Source organism: Rhopalosiphum padi, chromosome 1, assembly GCF_020882245.1.
Source record: "Rhopalosiphum padi isolate XX-2018 chromosome 1, ASM2088224v1, whole genome shotgun sequence".
NCBI classification, from domain to species: Eukaryota; Metazoa; Arthropoda; class Insecta; order Hemiptera; family Aphididae; genus Rhopalosiphum; species Rhopalosiphum padi.
In genome coordinates, this window is record NC_083597.1 from 85,388,467 (window position 1) to 85,411,799 (window position 23,333).

At 24.3% G+C, this 23,333-nt stretch overlaps 1 protein-coding gene across 4 annotated transcripts in view; it reads left to right on the plus strand.

The window, feature by feature from the left end:
* LOC132917783 (octopamine receptor-like) overlaps window positions 1-23,333 on the plus strand; it is a 162,530-nt gene that overhangs the window by 31,470 nt on the left and 107,727 nt on the right. For all 4 annotated transcript variants that reach the window (XM_060978682.1, XM_060978681.1, XM_060978680.1 and 1 more), the window contains one exon: window positions 20,190-20,271. The gene's annotated coding sequence lies outside the window, so the exon portion shown is untranslated. The remainder of the gene's footprint in view (window positions 1-20,189; window positions 20,272-23,333) is intronic.

The following is a 23,333-nucleotide window of genomic DNA, read 5'->3' on the forward strand; positions in this document are numbered from 1 at the left end:
ATTATAATTTTATTAATTGAATGTATTAAATTATAAGTTAACCAATTTTATGTCACTGGTATATATTATGTATTATTTAAATATGCTTCATTGTTCCTAACCCATGAATTATATTATCTAATTATAATCATAATTATAAATTAATATTTAATACGTACGCGTATTTTGAAACGTTAATATTTTAATAAGATAAAATTATGTCGGGTAATTTACTTCGTTTGACACAGCTGACATAAATTGGATAAGTCGTTATAATATTAGGAGTAACAACAATCGATAACGCGGACTGACGTACGGTAAATATTATTATAACAAATATCAAACTTTTCAGTATATCCTTAGTAAATAGTATACAATTTAATATTATCATATTAAATTGCTAAACCAAAACGTTAAAGATTAAAAGTAACTCCGATATAACGTTGTTTATCACTTGCAAGTTAATAAAAACACGCTTAAAGTTGAAGTAGTTTAAAAAATATTCGTTAACGAAAGTTTGAGGTTAAAAAATAATTTCTTCAAAATTCCGCTTTCTTTCTAAAATTGAAACTGTATAATCAGTTTTCATTTGTTTAGCTCATGTAGTGAATAGTACGGTGAAGCTTTTATCTCTGTACTAAATTGGTTCTCGAAACATCTGAAACGATTAACACAAAGCTCACACAAAAATGACACGGTATGTTAATATTTCAATTTTGTTTACGGTTTAATATTATAGTGTTCATTGTTGTTTTTTTTCAAAAACTGTTTATTAAATAAAAAAAAAAATATATATATATATATACATATATATGCATATGTGATTATATTATTTTATATTATTATAATATATATAATATATCTAATAGGTATGTATAGATATCTGTACACGTAATTTTATTTTAACTATACCGAAAATATAAATAGGTATATTTAGTAAAGTATGCTTTTATTTACAAAATAATAAGCAATGTATTATAATGTATACTTGAAATCATTTAAATTTAAAATTAAATGCGTTTAATCAAATTAAGAAGAATGATGTAAGTCACTTATAGTTTAAATCATATAAAGTGAAAATGTGACAATATATATATATATATCAATAGATTCCGTTTAAAAATAACATTGACGTTATTCTTTGTTTGCTTTTTGATGTATTATTGTATTTATTGTATATGACATATCAAAAATTATTCTGTTTTTTGCCCCGTTTTTTTCGGACATAACCGAAATTGGTTATTATGGAAGTAACAAGCTAACCACTAATCAGTTAAAGTCTGCTTTTCAATAGTGACCTCTAGGTTTTCGTAATGGTGATGAAAAAAAAAAATGTATATACCATAAGACAAAATAAAAGAAGGGATTCCCGCGAGAAATGCAACGTGTTTCGTTTTGATAGAACTGATAACTGTATATTATTATATATTTATTAAATTACAATGAGTATCGTGTATTGTCATTGACAAATCGTATACGTGTTGGTTTTAAAATTATAGTTTTTCATGACCATATACTCAAATACTATTTAGGGTGAAAATATGGCTTCAAAAGTTTTATGTAGTTTATCTATATGGTTGATATTTGCGAAGAGGTCATTTTTGGATTTTTCCCCTACAGTTTCACCATACAATCTTAAAGAAAAACTACCAACCACCGCCCAAATATTTTAAATAAGAGATATCAAAAAGTGCCGTCTTAAAGGCTTTATGAGACAGACGATTTGTCATCAGTTTCGATATTTTTAATAAAAATATAATATATCAATACATTACCCTACAGCAAACGTGTGTTCAACTTTTGGTCTATGTATCCTGTATTATATTTTTATTTCTATCGATGTAAGTGGCCACAAAACTTTTGTATTTGTGAAATTTGACTTCGAATTTAGATATTTCAAATTAAACTGCAAACTTCGACACTCACTGTTTAAAATTCGTCTTGTTGAGTTAGATAGTACGTAACTAATGTTAAAACTTTTTATGTACCAACTTTTATAATATTAATACGTTTTTATCGTGTAACATTGAAAAAATGAAAATAATGTTTGTTTTATAGTTTTTACGCATAATGTCACTAAATATTTTGTGTATACTATAAATATAATATGTACATTCGAAAAATATTTTATTTAATGATAAGGCCTAAGAAAAATAATGATAATATTATAATGTTTTTAACTCGAATTATCTTATATGGGTATTATAAAGTCTATAGTCACCTTTTGAAAATGTTAAAATGGATCAAAGCTTCGCACGGGTTGTAATTGGTAATTTGTTATTCGTTCTCGACAACATCGAAACTTGAACAACTATATTCTGTAGCATTGAGTTAACGTTCTCTCTCATATCCGATATTATTAAATATTATTTTTATTTTTAGTATAGGAAATATTTTATGTATTATTTAGTATTTACATTATCAAATAATTAATTTTATATTTGCATTTAACAATATTCTACGTTAAGAAGATATTCCCGGTTTGTTTATACACACACCCAATGTACCAAAGTTCATTCATTGTTATCTTCATATGTTTAAAGTAGAAAGTCGTGTTTATTCATGTATAGATCTCTTATCTTAGGCTACACTTTTTCTATTTAAAATGTTATTGTGAACTCTATGTAAAATTGTTTTAATAGTTTTACAATCAATAGAGAAAAATAAGTACCTCATTAACTTAGCAAGAACAAAACGGTTACAGACATCGATGGAAATTTGAGAAAAAAGATTTATGTTAACAACTATTTAACAGAAATTAATACAAATCTTTGTTTACTAATAACAATTTTTTCATAAGAAAAATGATAACGATAACGCAATTATGTGTATTATGGAGGACGAAAATAGTTACTTATCAAAATTACTAAACATTTTAGTTAAATTAAATTTTTATCACATGCATACAATTTTAAATAATTTGTTAAATTATACATACGAGTATTATTATAGTAAAATATACGATGTAAAATTAACTGAAATTGGAATGATGTGAATTATTGTGTTAGAGATTATAATATATATTTAAAAATAAAATAAAAATAAGAAACTGCAATTTCAGGGATAAATTAAACATTTGGTTTATTATCAGTCTGATTGAATATAAAAGAAAATACAGATCATCACAGGCATAACCAGGAGGGGGGGCTTGGGTGGGCTTAGCCCATCCAGTTTTATATGTTATCAATACTAGTGTTGTAGAGACAAAGCCCCACGAGTTGCTGATACCAATTTAGCCTACTCAGAAATAGAGTTCTAGTTGGGCCTATGCATGTCATATGATTCAACAATGGCTTATAAAAACATATCGTTTAGTCAAGGATTTCTGCATAATTTAGCAAGGTCTCATATTATATTTGAATTCTTTAGATTAGTAGTTCTCAACATTTTTTATTCTACGCCCTCCTTGTAAATTTACTAAAATCTCATCCCCCTCTATAAATTAGAGTTTAGGTAATTTTTTTTTTTTGTGAGCGGTACAAATAAATCATACACAATAATTATAGTATATAATATACAACTATTTACTTTTATTATTTTCATCATTTTAAAAATGTATTATAAATCAACTTACGAAGTAATAATATTAAGTATGAGAAAAAAATATTAAACATAAAAACATTGTAAAATAACATAATTATTTTCGTAATTCCGTCATCCTCCCCGAGCAGACTCAAAATTGCCCCGGTTGGGAACCGCTGCTTTAGATAATGAATAAAAAAAATTAAAATTAATTGTTTGTACATAAATATGAGAAAAATGTAACTTTTCTTTAAAATTATCTATAACTATTAAAGCCACTTACTATGATTATTTTTATTCTCTCTTAGATTTTTTTCTGTTTATTAAATAAACGATATAATATATTATATATATTTTTCTTCCTCACTGTGTATAATATTAAAAATTAATATACATTAACTATTATTATTTTAATTATAATTTGTTTATAACAAAGGTAAATATTTTGTTTTGAAACTATAAAAACATTTTGAAAATGTATTGATATTGTATAACTCTCTACCTCAAACATAAACCTCACTCACGGAAGATAGATAAATAATTTATGCCGTAAATTTAAAACGTAAATGTGTTCTACATTTATTTCGATTCAATAAAAAATAAAAAATGTGTACGTGTACTGTACTTGACTTAACGGGCTTGCTAATCTAACCAAAAATGATCTCGTGTCTAGCTTTGCTAGAGTTTAAATTTATTAATTCTGGACGGAGATTATAAAGGCCATTAACTGTGTCGTTTGAAAACCTCACACATCATCAAATTTATGAATACGCTGTATAGGTACTGTTCCTAACAAGATTATTAATTCATTGATAAGATTGCATAAGCTAATTCTTTGGCTCATTTGTTCTCTGGGGATTTATGAAATTAATGCACTACAAATTGCGTTAGGTGTTCTTGAGAAAACATCATATTAAGCTTTAAGTTTCCATCAGTATATTAAGCGATCGAATATCAGTTAAATCGAATTGACATGTCAATAATTCAATTGGAATAAAAAAAAAACAAAAGCTCTCTTGTATTTTATAATATTTTTGTTCACATGATTTTCCGACGTGGATCAAAAATTAGGAAAAATTCGCATAATACGTCACACGCTTGTACTTATTTTAATTTGTTTTCTAATTTTCAATCGTGACATCTGCGTGTCACATCGCTTCCTAAATATATCGATTTAAAAACGAACCATACTGTCTAAACTACAGTAAGTATATACATATATAGATCTAATAAATAAAAAAATATACAACACAATAACAAAAGTAAATACTAAATAATAAGATTAAACATTTTAATTTATAATTTAAAATGTTATAAAATCTATAAATAAAAAAGATATGAATTATGCATAGTTTAGATAAACAAAAAAAAAAATAATCAAAAATCACTTAGAATAGTCTATTTTAGTGAAACACTTATAAAATATTCATCATCTAACAACATAATTTTTTTTCGTGAATGTGTTATACCATTTTAATAACTATAAGTCGTGTATATTGAATTGGAACTGTCGCTCCAGTCCATCTTCAAGAAGCCGATATTATAATTTACATATATTAAAAATGTAAGACGTGTACAGTTGTACATCATATTGACGATATTTCAGTATTGGTTGTTTTAAATTCCGTGAAATCTTTCTGAAACCTTTCCATCATTCTGAACAGAGATTAGACCACAGTGTTAACATATTATTATATACTGTACGTAATGAACATGTGAGGCATTCGTATCGTATATATATTGCAGCCTATAATAACGATTCTATGCAATTTGTAGTGATTGCGCAATAACGAATTAGTCACTTTAATGTGTAGCACGTTATTAAGATTATGAATTTCGACTATTTGTACGTTCGATTTTCATTTCGAAATACTTTAAAATTCTTATTTTCTCTAATATTGAGATATTGAAAGATACTTTGTTTTGAATTTTCGTGAGAATCCGATATAGTTAAAGCGTTATAACAGTGAAGTAGTTAGTGTACAATACGTTATGTCAATAAAATACATATATTTTTTTATAATATATAAATTTGATTTATGATTAATAGTATTTATTTATTTAAGTTCTTACAATATAGGTATGTAAAGTAATTTTATATATATTTAGTAACATAGAATTATGATTATATGAAATTTAAGTACAGTAAGTTTTAAAACCATTTTTTTCATTTAGGCGTTTTTCAATTTTCACCAAAATATTTTTTTATTATTATAATTATTTAAGTTTTTAGTTTTTTGAATGGCAAGTATTATAAGCAAAAGATATTTTCAGAGCATTTTGATACATACAAATCGAAATTCGGACTAGTAGTTTATGAGTTCTTAAATACTTAGAGTTTATATGAGTGGAGCGAAGCGGTAGTAGGATATCCCACAAAATGTTTGTCTACTACTCCGCACACCTAAACTTTAAATACTTACAACTCATAAACTACTACAAATAATCTGCTTCAGAATATGAAATTAAAAATGTATGTGGTCATTTAAAAAAGTAAAAACTTAAAAAATATATAACGATTAAAATATTAAAAATGTTTTATTTCAACTGGAAATCATTTAAAAAAAATATTATTATAAATAACAACACACTTCTCACTTCTTATAAATAAAGTACTAATTTACCTTAATCTACAAAATTGATATTAGGCATTAAGTGCATAACCATAAATTATATTTTAATGATTAAATACAATATAAAGCAATTTTTTAATAGTGTATACTATAAATTCAGCTACATCTTCTCCATATGGCAAAATAGTTTGATCGCCACTGTCTAGGGCTCCACGTAGCTTTTAATTGATATCGTTACTTACTTAAAAATAGATCATTTTAAAATGTACAGTTTCAAAAGGATCATAACTTACTTAAAAATAATATTAATCAAAAGCTACGTGGGGCGCTAGATCAGGGGTTCCCAACATTTTAAGACCATTGAACCTCTAAAAAATAGATTGTGTTTCGTGGATCCCCTTTTTTAAATAATATAAAATAATAATTTTTAATAATATAAATAATCTAAATTAAATAAAAAATAGTTTTTTCGATAATCACATACATTTGGTAGAACCCTTGAGATTGTCCCGCAGAACTTTAAGGTTCCACGAAACACACTTTGAGAAATGCTGTCCTAGATAATAATCTCACATTTAAATCGTATAATAGATCAAGTCACTATTATATTAAAACTAACAGCACACTATTTTTAGTTATTGAAACTGGTGAACAAACATTTGCTTTGTCGTACGTGTATAAGACGGAGACAATACATGCGAGTATTACGTGCTCATAACCATTTTCTTTTTCAATATCGTGGTTGGTTTGGGCCACTATACCGTCGTTACCATGAACGGTTTGATATATTCTCTTAATTTATTATTTTGAAAATAGTTTAACCATTCAATAATTCTATTGGATATATTGTAGCTTTGTATAGTTCTCAAATAATATACCATAATTATTATTGCCCAACATATTGAAAAATAATTTTTTTTAAACATATTTTGCTCATAAGAAACTAATAATACAATACATTTGTAATTGTAATACCTTTTAAGTTAACATATATATATAATAATTTAATATAGAACAAATAATTTAGAATGAATATATATATTTATTTATATTACGGTCATATAAATTGTTTATATAAAAAATTACTTTTTTTGTTTTCTCAATTTTTTTTATAGTTATTTAATTAAATGTACATTAATTATACAAAATTGCTTCGGTGACCATTAATTCAAAGAGTCATTAATATTAAAAATTTAATATTTTAATATTGCCAATTAAAAGAAAGTAAAGAGGACTTAAGAACTATATTTGTGAATTTATAATTACTTATCACTTTTTTTCATCATGATTTTAATGAAATTAATGTTTCAAAACATGTAAGATATTAATAACTGATATAGTATTATAATATTAGCATTTATATGTAATCTATAATTCATTCTGTGATTCTCAAGGTAATCTATATTTTTTTTTTTAAATATGATGAACTACAAATTAAAATTCGGCGTTTCACGAAATTTGCAAATATTTTCTTATATATTATATGCATGGATGCCCTAAATAATAAACTTATGTTAAGAGATTGTGACTGTGGCTCTCAGGTTAAGAATCACTCATTTATATTATATTTATCATAAAAAAGGGAAAAGTAGTTTTTTCCACATAATAACCAAGAGTAACGTGATAATCTTTATTTGTCGTTACACTTTGAACGGACACTATTTTGAGGAAATTCACTGGAGATTAGAGGTAAAAAATGGATTCTAGAACGTGTTTAGCAAACATTGGTAGTTTTTCAAAAAAATGTTAATCAGATTGGACTTGAAAAGGTATCAAATTAATGCACACGAGAGATGTTTTTTCTAAAGTATGGTACTCACCTAAAATATAAAACCGTAACATTTTGACTACAAAATGTGGTTTACTACGATTATTAATAGGTATGTGTATATTTATTATTCACAGGCCATAAGTAGTAAGTCAGACAAATGATAGTCATGACATAAATCATTTCCTCAGAGAAGACCCATGACATTACTTAAGTACATAATATTATATAATGTACAGAATATACCTATTAATATATAATAATATGTATATTGTTTTTAAATAAAAAATGTATCAGTTTTTGTTTTATACTAATTGAATTATCACAAGATGTAATAATATTATGTTTGTATATTATTAATTCGATTATTTAATAATTTAAACAACTAGGTAAGTTATAATGGATGCGGGTGACAGTTTTGTTTATACAATTACGGTTTTGACTCGTGTGGTTTTTTGGCATAAAAATAAATGAACAATTGCAAGCAAAACTACAATACACCTGACTCTCAGTATAAATTCATGCGAATTTGATTAAAAATTTTCCTTATAACACAAAAGAGTACTTTTCAGGTGTAACGGTACCTAATACATAAAAAAAATATGGTATATATAAATATTATTTATGCATAGGTAATATTAATAATAACTATAATAAGAAAACCAACACGTATGTCACCATATTATGTGAGTTAGACAATATACTAAGTAATTCAAAAAGGTAACGCGTATATTTCCGACTAAAACAATGATTAAAAAAAAGCTTTTTTTTAGTACAAGTACCTATGCAAAGAATAAAATAAAATATGGACATCCTCGGGTAGAGAAATAAAATATAAAAATCGGATAAAAAAGTTTTTACTCGTAATTGTGGGACACTTAACTGTACATCCGTATAAGTAACGATCATAAAGGTTCATAGGTACAATACATATTATTTGTGCCATTAAAATTTACAACAGTTGAGTTTTAGTCAGAATTTCATGCGACAGTCTTTTCTGAAAAAAAATATATACATGTATTTTATACAAACTAACCTTTATCAAAAGTGGCCATTTAGCTTGGAAATTTTTAATTTTAATATTAAATATTACATTTATTTATAATTAATTAGATTAAAAAAAAATAGAGATACGTGGTTAGAAAACACTACAGTATATGATAGAAGAACATTAACATTATTAAGTTACATAAAAAATTGTTTTAAATGATCCAAATGCAAAAGTATTTTGTAATATAACCTAGAATTATATTATCTATATCTATAAAATACTAATCAATATTTTTTTTGAAAATATAAAGTATCGATAATCATTTCTTTTTAAATAAATAAAATAGAATACCAAAAAAAACTTTTTTGAAAACATATTGTTATAAGTGAAGTCGTGACACTATTGACAATGCATTAATAAGTTATTCAATCTCTGGTTGGCGGTCAGAGGTCGCCTGTATTATTTATAATTTTTATTTGTTTACACTTTTGTGTACAGATGAAAAGTATTTTAATTTTTTTTTACATTTATTTATTATATTGTTTAGTAATAAACCGTATTAAATATTAATTCCTGACGTATACATGTATAAATAAATAAATTATATATATCATATATTGTAAATATTGTAAATATTATCTTTTTTTTAAGTTTCAAATTAATTTTTATAACTGAAAAACAAACAAACATAAAATTAAGAAAAAACGGGAGTTTTACGCAAATTCAATTCTTGACAAAGTCAATTTTGTTTTTTTGACCTAATTCAAAAACAAATAGTCATAGCTTCTTGAAATTCTTAAAATATATTGTATACTACGAATAATTTTCGAAATATTTTAGTTATTTTTAAATTATTAATAGGCATGAGAAATGTTCACTTTATTTAGATTTTTTGTTTTTATAAATGTCGATTAAAAATTATTTGCTTGGTAGAAAAGCTTGAAAATTTAATACAAGATCCTACAAAAAATATTCTCATCTGTATAAAAGTATTAAAAATATATAGGAAACATTTTTTTATTGCATTTTAAGTTTGAATTTCGATGAAAAAATTTTAAATATTTTTTAAGACATTTACATTTTCAATTTGGGTGAAATTTCTTATTTAAACAATGAATAGTGATATGTTTATCATTTAAAAACATTATTCGTGAGAATTTAAAATTTAATGTATTTTATATTATTATTTAGAATGTACTACATGCAATAAAAATGTTGTTTTATTTTAAAATATTATCTATTTATAGGCACTAAGAAGCAATTTTTACTGTTTTACGGTATTTACAGAAAGATGTTATTACATTTTGAATTATATAAATTGATATAATTAGTATAAATATATAATATTATAATCATTAAATAAATGGAATATTTTTGGAAAAATGGATTAATATAATTAGGTATATGAATTACTTCTATAGCTATAATTTTACTAAAACATTATCACTTGGTAATATAGGCTGATTTATTGTTTCTGTTCAGAATCGTTTGTTGCATATAAATATGATATATTATTGAATTCATATTTAACAGATTTATAATAGTGACCCCACTCGACACCTAATGTACAGCAGAGCGGTACTCACTTACCTACCTTTTTTTTATCATAATTTATTATAATTATATTACTTAAAAACACGAATTTTGTACTATATTTAGGTTACAGTGAAATTAAAATTGCAAATTTTTATTTTAAAATATACAACTCCTTACAGTGAATATTTAAAAGTCTCAAGGGTTATTAAAAACTGATAAAATAATTTAAAAAGTTTTTTTCATAACGGAAATTAAATCTTTGTCTCTCACTAGGTGATCACTGTAAGTATGGAGTATTTTTAATATTTGTAAAGATTTATTTTGAAATTCTGAAAATATTATGATGTCTTAAGTAATATTTATGTCAAGTTTACCATCACTACACATGTTTTATCATCAAACATGAAAAACCAAAACTTTTAAAAATTATAACTGATTATTGATAAAAAAAAAAGTGATTCAGATTTCAGACAAGTATGAAATGTATGCTTTTTAAAATTACATTTTATGTTTATCACATTTTAAATAACTATTTTTTGTTTTTAATATTTAAGTAATATTATTTTTTAAATTAGTAAATGATGTAATAATATATACAATATATTTATATTTTTTAATTGCAACAAATATAATTTCTCATAGGTTGTATAGTAACATTGAATACAATATGCTTGCGTAAATAATTGGTATTATGTAATAATGAAAAATAATCATCTCTATAAATTTGTAACGCAAAACAAATTGAATTCTATATGAAAATTGTGATATTCAAAGAAAGTCTATAAACCATGTACTAAAATATATTTTAATATTGTAGTATAATATTATTTTTGACTCAAATAAAAAACAACGGGGAATCATGTCAAAAACATTTTACTACATAGTTAGTTTGAATTATGTAATGACTTCTTTTATCAGAAATTCAAGGTTTTGCAATGGATTTATATTCGAAAAACATTTTTTTTTTTTTTTTATGCATAATAAGTATATTATTATTTTTATTATTGAAACACAATGCAACACGGCGTTCTGTATATGCAATATAGCTACATTTGTGTCGATGATTTTATTTTATTTTTGTAGGTACCTCATGATATAAACGATAATATAATATAGTATAATAAATTATAATAATATATTAGATATTTATTATTTATTAGGTTATATTAATCTAAATTATTCTAATATAACAATATGCTTCCGTCATTATGAGAATTCAGAATAATATCACGATACAATTTATGACAATGCAGTAGCCAAACTGCAAACATATAACTATGAATAAGTTTCGAATAGCTCATTTTATAATATTGTTTATTTAGTCTAATTACGTCCTTCAATAGTAATACAAATCATAACCCAGTTTCTTTGAGTAGTGGTTTTTAAATTAATACGACATTATATTGTATATAGAACTTAGAGAAGTTGATATCCCAACTAATAATGCTTAACAGTTTGAAAGGGTTCAGCAAAGGTTTTTGCGACTGACTAGCTCCTTTCTGGGTTAGGTTAGGTCCACATAATTATTAACCTGTTGCCAATTATTAAGGTTTAGTTTCATTAGTGAAGTACAGCCGCTACTTTTAGAAGTAAATTTTTAAAAGGTCTTTTAGCAGGTGATGTTGATTCTCCAACCTTATTTTCCCTAATTAACTTTAAAGTTCCTAAAAGATTCTTTCGTTTTACTTTTGCGTTCCAAATATCCTCCAGTATCACAAATTATATGAGTAATAAACCCATAAAAGTTTGATGTCTTATGCCAATACGGACCCCACCTTTAAATTTAAACTATTTTTATGTTGTTCATTTATATCATAAAATTGTATTTATGTCTTCCTATAGTACGTATGTTTGTATGTATTCTATAACGATACCAAATTTTGTTCAAAGAGTGTGCTCGTATATTAATTAATAATAAATAAATAATTATGATATAAACTAATATATTATATTACACATATTGTAAAATATATAATTATCTGTAATATTTGTATGCACGATAATATCAAAGTTATAGAATACACTTTGGCCGATAAGTCACATAAAAATATTTATAATTATTTCGCAACTAATTGTTTATACATATATATTAACATTATTGTAATGATCAAGTGTGATATTATATCATAATATAGTTATAAACGAAAATATTTTACAATTTATAAAACACCACATATTGTTCAAGTAATAAGTTTTTTAAATACATTTTATAAATACAATATGCCAATCACGTTGATATTGATGTATCAGTTCAAAGTGATGAACTAACTAAATCTGCAACCGATTGATCATGATTATCATTATTTAAATCTACACCGAAAATTATCACAATCCACCGTTAAACAAAATTATTATAATGAAATATCCGTCAATAGATATGGTAATAACGACAACGAAATACTTCAAAAACTACGACACAAACTTAAAATTGGTTAAACTTTCACTACACAAGTTAAAAAAACTGAATAAGTCAATTAATGATGGCGTAAAGGTTGAGCTTATCAAGAGTTGTATTAAAAAAAATAAACGCTTCCTCCCCCTTAGACGTGTCCCAGATACGGCTACCGAGTTCTGTTGCGTTTGATATAACAGCGTATTGTCACTGTCATTTTAAATATTATTCCCGGAGGCCCGAGTGAGCTTAACTTGATCAACGCAAACAGACAAACTTCTGAAAAAGAACTATTGAAATGGGAAGGTTAATATATATCAATATATCGACCGTAAGGTTTTCGTAGCTTCTCGACATTCGTTGTCACTCATTAACACAAATATCTGTATTAGAATATAACGGTTTGAAAACTTTTTCAACTTTGTCGTTAATACATAATTGTGGATATTAAAAATTCAGAATCAGTCTGCGCTTGTCCTTGCCGGCCGTGATTTGTATTGTTTTAGTGATCATCATCTACTGATTAACAATTTAAATTAAATTTTAAACACGACTGTAACAATAGGTTTATATAATAATTTATTTAGTTTGATCATAAACATTCATACCGTTTTATGACACAATAATATTCTAGCCCCTCTAGAGAATTTGACCATAATAATAATATACAATTTAAAAGTATAATAATATAAAACTTACAAACTAATACTACGTTTTTTTTTAGAGTACAGATATTCATAAAGACCGACGAAACTATATAATACTAGCAATTATAAATTGTTTGAATTTTTGGGGATAAGATAAAAGATAAATTTAAATTATCATCATACGCATATGATATTAAAAGCAATTCAAATTTCCACTAAAAACAGACATTATTACATTTTCAAATGTCTTAATGTTCAAAAGTTAATAATATTTCTTAAAAATTAATTCTTGTTAATATATTATTATTTAAATGATTTCAAGGTTATTATTATTAGTTTTTTATTTTAAATCATCAATATTTTCAAAAATAATCTTTTTGTTTTTATTTCCAATATTATAATTTTATAAAGTTAGGTTTGAGAGTTTTTTTTACTAATTTATTATGAATACATAATCAATAAAATACCATTGAATACTTTATAGAAACGTAGTAGGTGTAATTTTCGCTGATTAAATGCTTACTATCTTCCATTCTATGAGTATTTTTATTTTATCATAGTATGTTTGATATTAAATAACAATAAGAATACAAAAAGTGTCATTTGACAAAGTTTCCAAAAACATTAAATAACGCTATAACTATCATTTAAGATGTTTCAAACAAAAGAAAAATAACAATAATAATGAAAAGACGATATCTAAAACAATTTTACTTTCTTCTTCGATATGAATCAAATGTAACAATTCATAATATGATATTTGTTATATTTTGTTAGTGTCATTTATTAAATGAAAGACTACTTTCGATCTATAATATACAACTTAAACACATATTCGTCTGTTAGATTTTTTTTTTCAAAAGAGTCGTTTTACCAAACAATTTTTAAATATAATAACACGCATTTATATTTGTAAATTCTGCTTTACTACGGTTTTAAAATATATTTAAAATATTATATACTTAATTATTTTTTTCGTCTGCTAACTAATAGAATTTGAAAAATATTACTGTTGCTGTAATTGTTAAAAATTGTATACAGTATATACACTATATAAAGTGTATGGTGTCATTATTTGTTTTTGGTAATATTGTAGTCACTTCAATAATACAGTGTAGTGTGTTACGAACTGGATGAATTCGATCAACCGTTGACAAAAATATTTATTTTAAACTGTTTTAGTTTAAAGATAATTTTATCATTCCATATCTGTTCACATAGTGTGTAAACATTTTTTTTTTATTAATTTTACATCGTAGTTACTAGTTTTTATCGTTTTAGAGTCGATGGATAGGCACAAAAAATACCAGAAACATTATCCGTTACCGAAGCAAAACACTTTATATTATTATGTTATATAATGCAGTATTTAATTTATCCATATATTTTTAGATTCAGAGTGGAAAGATAAATATGATAGTTTTCATGATGAGTTTTAAATTTTTTTTGTTTATTGTTTTGATCAAAATATATGTATATAAGTGTAGCTGTTATTTTGTGTAGTTTAAAATAGTAAGTAATTTTATTTAAGCCTGGGGAAACCTAACAAAAAACGGGAAATTTTACAAAACATGAGTTGTAGACGAATTCTGTAATTCATAAAAGAAAAACCACAATGAATTAAAATCGTCAATAATTGTATTAGATATATATAAAACATTTTCTAGAAATGATCCAATATTTTGACTTGTTTATTTTTAGTTTTCACTGATTTAATTTCTATACCTAAAAACAATTTTAATTTATAGATATTCAAAACTATGTGAACCACATTATCACAATTGTTATTTATTATGATCTTCTATTAAACAAGTTTGATTATTTCGTTGTTATATAAAAAAAAAAATTATTATAAAAATGAAAGTTTTTGTTATGAATTATATCTTCCATGAACAGTAATATTAAAAATTAAAATTGGGATTATTTTTAAGCTTTTTATACCATAAACTGTTTAAACCTATTTCCACCATTTTACGGTACGTCCAGTATTCATTTGTAAATTATAATACATAATACGTAATGTACTAGAAAAAAATTAGTTAAACCTATATACTATTGATAATAAAAAAATAATATAACATTAAGTATCTTTTGAAATACATTTTGATCTATCTGTCTCCCATTATGCACTACACCGCTTTACACATTGATTACAGTAATTTATAAATTTACCATGATGAGTTTTACTGCTTGAAGCCTAGTAACGAGTTCCCCTGTTTTTGAAATACATTTGTCAATGGTATTGAAATAAAATCATAATTTTATTTAATAATATTACACACATATTTTTAACTACATAGATTATTGTTTCGAAAAAGCACACTTTACATAGTATCAGTTTATAAATTAATTTGTGTAAAATAATTAGTTTTTAAACACCACTATTGTTTATGTTTTTAAATTTAATGTGTGTATTTGTGTAAAAAAACTCTTTTGTTCTCTTATTAAAATTCTGATACGTATACCTATGATGTATTTTTAATTACCACCCACATTGGCCACATACATGAATACGCTGGTTTTTAACCAAATTTATTCTTATTTTTGAAAATGTTATATACATTTTGTTATGTCTGTAATAACAAGAAATCTTAGCCGTGGATTTTTCACCAGGGAGGATAATTTATTTTACATTCAACTTACTATAGTTTCCTTTGGTTTTATTTTAAAACACGATTATAGATTTTTAAAAACAAAAACAGTGTATCATCATTTGAGTGTTTACTATTGTCATTTTATAGTTAATTTGATAATAATAATGTTACATTACAAGAAACAAAGGTAAAATATTTTTAAGTATAATAAAAAAAATAAGTATAAAATGTAATGGTATAATAATAAAAAATAACCTTTGTCTAATGAATTGCTGTTTACATTTTGTTATTATATCAGATATTTTTATACATAATGTATCTGTTTATAACCATTTTCATTAGTAATTTATTTATTTTATGTAAATTATACATATAAATTGAATACATTGGCATTTTTATTTTTTATTCTATTTAAACGAACTTCAATCAACATATTTTTTTATGAAAGTAATGTGGAATAGCATCGGCTTATTTGTATTTATTTTATATCGGAAAATCAAATCAAGTTTAAGGTGCCATCGTGAATCAATAACATTTTTAGTCACTATGTCGTTACTTTGCCTAGTATCTTTTTGAACCCGATGACCCGCTCCGAAATCCAAATCCACTTTATTATTATTATTGTACCGAAGTTTTCACATAGACCTCCGTAAAATATATACGTACACTCATTCTCGCTATAGACTGTTCCGGATGCACACACACACATTATATATTAATACGCCTCCGTACATTTTGCAGCTGCTATTTGTGTATGTATACAAATTATACCGGTCGTACCGAACTCGTACATTATATTGTTGTTTATTTATATTATCAGCTGTGTCTCGGGTCTTAAACGACCATATACCTATTTTGTAGCTGTTTCCACACAACTTAGACAATAATTAGGAGTTTTATCGATTTACTTTTTCTTTTTCTTTTTTTTTTTTAATAAAAATCGGTCTATTTTATGGTAACGTAAAGTCCCACTTAAAATAAAATTGTTTTAAACATTGTGTCTCGTTTTCCGATAAAATTACTTCGAGACGGTTTTTTTTAACAATACTTTACCCGTTGATTACCTATAAACTTTTTAATATAATTATATATTATATATTGCTTAGGCGATGAGATAATCATCAAAGGGAATAAAATTTAAAATTACGCGTACCCGTGTAGTTCAAATTTTTCATGCATAACTTTACTTATTTACTTTATAATTAATTACAATTTAAAACTTTAGACTTTTAGCTTACTGCGTATTATTAATCACAAATCGAATATTTATTTCCCAGAGCTCTAAGAAATTATAATATCTTGAGAAATAAAGTCTTGGTCAAGGGTGTGTCGATTGTTTGTTGGTGTGGAATGAGGTGAATACAAATAAATGTATTGTTTAATAATTTTTTTTAATATTATCACACTATACCTATAATTATTTCTAGAATTCGAAAACCATTATATGATACTCTATTCAGAATGCTTTATAAAAATAATTAAATATTATATAATAAATGGAACTTTGACCTTTGCTTTCGAAATAATGATATCATTGCAATCATCAAGAGTATGTGGTACTCAACTTCACGCGTTACCTGATCATCAAACAGTTAACTTATTACATAGTGCATGATACTGTTATAAGCGTTATGTCCAATTAAATAAGCACTGATGGATGTTATGTTGTATGCCATTAATATAGGCTATAAATAGTATTCATTAACGCAACTAAAGATAGTTTCAACGGTTCCGAGATTGGAATAATTAATTTAATTGGGAAATTGACCCTTGTAGTATGTATAATATCTATATTTGCACTAGGTTTTAGCATAAACAATTTTACAGAACACGTTTTGTGGCTCAATTCATTCAAAAAATTTGTAAGATTAATGAATTGATTGTAAACTCAGGTTTTACGAAACGGTTGTAGCCTCAGAGGTTCAAGTGAGAGGAAGCGTATAATCCCAACTCGTATGTATATAAATAAGAAACATGTTTTATATCACAACTGCATATTTGTATACGATTTACAGTAAACAAATCTTTGATATGTATTCAACTTTAATAGAAATTTACTGTAGAAAATTGGAGCTGGTTGGTTCTTTTAAGAGGTAAACTTTGAAAAGGATACAGTTTTTTTCAAATAGTTAATAAAAACAAAAAAATAAGGAATGATTGAAATTTTTACACAATAAATAATTTTTGAAAAAACTGAAATTCTTATTTTATTGTAATTCAAAACTGAATGACCATAGGTACTTGATATTTTCACGAAAATAATATTAATAATATAATAAATGTATAAATGAAAGTTAATTGAACCTACAATATTTACTAACAGAAAAATAAATTATACAATAATATAAATATAAAATATAGGTATCATAAGATAAACTTTGAAATATAGAGATTAACCGACTGCTTTCACTCAGAATTATTTTTCGAGTACAATTCAAATTTAATACATACATTATACGCAGCGACTACCTCAACTACAAGGTACAGTCGACGCCTACTGTATAGCACAGTGGATAATTAAATAAAAAATCCGGTGTCAATATGCAAATTATATGAACAAGTCGATACCCCTCAACTATCAAATACTATAAAATGTCTGTTTTAATATATTAGATCACAAAGTAGTTTCACTTCCTGTGCATAGCCTTAATACTAATATGTAGGAAACTCTAAAAGTGATTTATTGCCCTCTTGTCATCTAGAAAACTTAAGGACTAGTAAGTTCTCGTGAACAGTAGTTTGTATATTATAATCTATATGCGCATAGTTTTGTTTCCGATCGACATTTGTCTTGTCTTCGTCATATAGTTCAGTTAAAAAAAAAACCTTGTTTGGATTGATGTATTCAAATATTTTCCCCAACCTTACCTGTCACCTGTGTATCAACTTTTGAATAATATTATTGCTTATATTTTATTATTATTACATTATACAGGGTGAATACTAAAATTATTTTATCCTTTAATTTTGATTTTTGGCTTAACAATTAACAGTGACAAGAGTCGTTTTAATTTGTAAAAAATAAGGAGTTTGAATCATTACAGGCAATTTTTTAAATGATATAAATATTCTTAATATACTTATTACTCATGTAAAAATATAGTCCTTTAAGTAAAATAAAAAAATTTTAAAACGCAAAATTTGAATAAATGCATTATTTAAAAATAAAATAAAAGTAAACGTGCTTGGAAAATATCACCCTGTATTTAGCACGTATCGAGTTTACGTCGATGGAGAAAATTGCGACCTGTAAAACCACTTGATAATTCATAATGATTAATCGTCCGTCGGTTTTTTCCGATTATAAAAGATGAAGGTTAAACTTTTTTGTTCAAGTATGCATTGTTCCTTGTAGTTTTTGTTTGAATTTATTGCTATAAAATGTCTATTTCTATTCTCTTGCAGACTTTCCTTCCTTTCATATATTTATTATAAGTTGTTGTTTTCTCACTTATTATTTTTCAATATCAATATGGGTAATTTGAAATATGTACAATGACATTATATTATATACATACACTCGACTAAAATAAAATATTTATTTAATACACTTATCGTTTTATTAAATTTAAAATGTGGTGGAAATATCTTGTTCAAATTTATTTATTAATTTGTCAGTTATTTTTATTAAAAAAAATGATTTGCTCAATACAATTATTATTATTCAATAAACTCGATTTATTTTCTACCCAATGAATATTATATTAAATATACTAAAACAACAAGTGCTATAGACTAAATAAATATTTCCATATTTTTATAAATAATATTAATTTATAATTTATAATTTATAAAATGTTGATATAATGTATTATTATTATTATTATTATTATTAAGTATAGACCTAACCTAAATATAGAGTTATATAATTATTTTGAATTACGTTGTAGGGAGATAAAAGAAAAATATAAGTTTATCTTTAAATGAAGTTTATGCGATATTTAGAACTTATTAATTTGTGAATATATTATGCTATAATTATTTAATTATGAAAAAAAAACTTATTGTAAATCTATTATAATTCAGCACAATATTTCATTATTATTTTAATATTTAACTAAAACAATTAATTTATACATTGTTATTTTTTTATTAAACATATAAATAATAAGTATAAAAATAATTAAATTTATAGTAAATACATTTTAATACTTATTATCTACATATTTATTTATTTGTTATTATAGCAATGGATCATTATTTAAGTAATCAAGGACGAACACTCAAACTTGGACAACACATTTAATTCTAAAAGCTTAGTGGATTTAAGTAAGAGTTTTAACAAATATTTTTAGATTTAAAATTAGTAATTATAAAATATATTGCTTATTTATAGCATATTATTAGTATGTAAATAAAACACGTGTTTTGTAGTTCATTAAGAATTTATTATGATTAAAAAGTAAAACAACAATTTTTTCTTAATAAATATTAAAATTCATAACAGATAGTGTTCCGGGAAAAAATATGTGTTACAGGGTAAATAATTTTACGCTATGAAAGTTACTTAAAAAACATTTACTTAACTAGTATTGGTATTTGAATTTGTGTAATATATGTAATATAATATTATACCACTTTGAAATGATTCGCTCTTCCAAATTATTAAATTATTAATCCTTAAAAAAACTAAAAGCTTTCTTTAAATCATTGCCATTCATTAAAAATATATACCTACTATTATATTATATACAGATAAAAATAACAGTTCACTATTATATAAATATTATAATTGAGAAAAAATAAAATTAATTAATATTATCTTTTAATTCAATATTTTAAACAGCGATACTAATTAGTAATCAATATGAATGATTATTCGTAAATCCGTTTTAACTTTTAAGTGACAATATTTATTGGTCCCTTATGATTTGGTCTTATATAACAGCATAGTCATGAATATAGACAATATGAATTAATTGCATATGACCGTTGTGCTTTTTTCGTTGAGTAAATAAAATCAACGATCACACATGCTATTCCACTTAAAATATCAATGATCACAGTTAAATTACAGTATTTTTAGATAGTAAAACTACTGCACTATACTTGAAAAATTTACAATAAGGCGTTAACAGAGCTCGAATTTTAAAAAATATGACGCAATAAACATTTCAGAAAACATTATGACTTAAATGTCATTAAGATTAATTCAATGATGAGAAACGTTGGATTGTGTTTTTAATTTATTTTTAAAAATCCCCACCTCTTTGACACCATAATTCGAGCACTGTCGATGAATCACAAAAGTTAATCTTTATACGTAAGAATAATATATTTTTTGAATTCAATGATATATATGTATATTGTATAAATTTTATTCGGAATCGAATTATTTGTTTCAAAATATAAACCATTAATGTTTCAAACAACTGAAAAAAAAAGAGTTTTGTTTTAGTTTTACCAATGGGTATTGCAAGAACAGGTTTGAATGTTACCTAAATAAATAACATTAATGACGTATGACTTATAATGAAAACTTATGTACATTAATTGTCTACGCCTTATTATTCTCGCGCAAATGTATGTATTTATATATTGGGTTGTTTGACTCGTAAAACAGGTACAATTTAGAATTACGTATTTCTTCTAAAAATCATCATAAATCAACTCGATACGATAATAATACTATACGTGACTATTTTGTATAAATAGTGTCAGTATCATAGACTTTATACTTATTGCAACACTAAGGTCTATTTTACAGATTTCTTTCACAGAGTTCTAACTTAAGGTAAACAATATCATGATAAATTTCACTACATATTATATTATATTTCACATTTTATAATGTAAAAAGTTTAAAGTTTGTCGTTTTGGCTATAATATATAGTACGTTTGTTAATAATTCTACATGATAACATTTTTATGATTTATTGTGGGTTTAAAATTTAAACTATACACTTTTTGACCACAAAAATACTTTTGACTTATTAGTAACAATAAAAACACAAATCATACTTTAAAACACTTAACAAAGAAAAGCACTTCTTTGTTAATCACTAAAAAATATCATTCCATATATTTTAGTGATAGTTAATTATTTGTAAACGTTCATTTATTGGCAGACCAGATAAAAAAATTCTCATGGGTTGCTATAATATATCTGCACTTATATCAAAAAAAAAGTTTAATTAAAATGTAATTAAAAAAAAAAAAATATATATATATATATATTATATATTGACGGGGCTTTGAATAGAAAACTATGAGAATGTTAACAAATGTCAAATGTTTCATAATGTTTCTACTTGAATTTATAAATCAAAATTAATTGACTAAAAAAGGTTTAAATGTATCTTCTAACGAAGGTAATTATACTTATTTGTTTAGAAGTGAATACTCATTTAATTTTAAATTCAATTAATATTATTAATCGTATCATATATTTATAATCGGCAGTGATTCAATCGTCAGACTATTAATTCGTTAACATATTAGAAGTTTTCGGATAAAAAATTGTTTTCACTATACTCGTACTTGTATTATTGAGAGAGAGAGAGTTATAATAATTATGCCGGTTTAAAAGTGATTTTTCTTTTTTAGTTAAAAAGAAAATTAGTTAAATATTTTAACAACAGATTAAATAGCATATTGAAATTTTTTAATTGCCATATGTACCTATTATAAAGGTTTTTGACTAACGGCGTAACCTGCAGTCCTGCAGTTACGTATTCAAATTGAGTAATTGATACCATTTTTTACAATAACAATTTTTATGATTATTTTGTACAAAATTAATATTTTGATATATAAAAACATAATGCTATGAAAGTATATTTTAAATTGTATAATGCTGGAAACATCATTATTGCACGACAATACAGTACAAGATATGTAAGTATCCAATAACGAACTAAATGCTTAGAACACAATTTGATTTACATTATACAACAGTGTACGCGTGTAGTATTACATGATGAAAATAAATTACGATGAATTTAGTTTTACCGTTCGTTAATAAATAAAAAAATACTGCCATTGAAAATGTGTATGATTAATTTTTTTATTGACTTTTTTCTTCTTATTATTATTATTTGTTGAGCTTCGAAATTTGAACAGCAATAGTTTCATTCATCCTTATGTTCGACGATATTGGCCTGTCGCTATTATACACTTTGATTGATGAACTAACTGTTTTGTGAAATTTTCGTTATCAAAGAATAACAATTTTCATTTTATTTATAGTGATTTTATAAAGCGACAATATTAATTTTAGACATTTTATTGCGTTTATTACAATAACATATTAATATTATAATTTTTAATGATTTATATTTATGACATACTACCTAATACCTATATGAATATATATTAGTAACCAATTTATT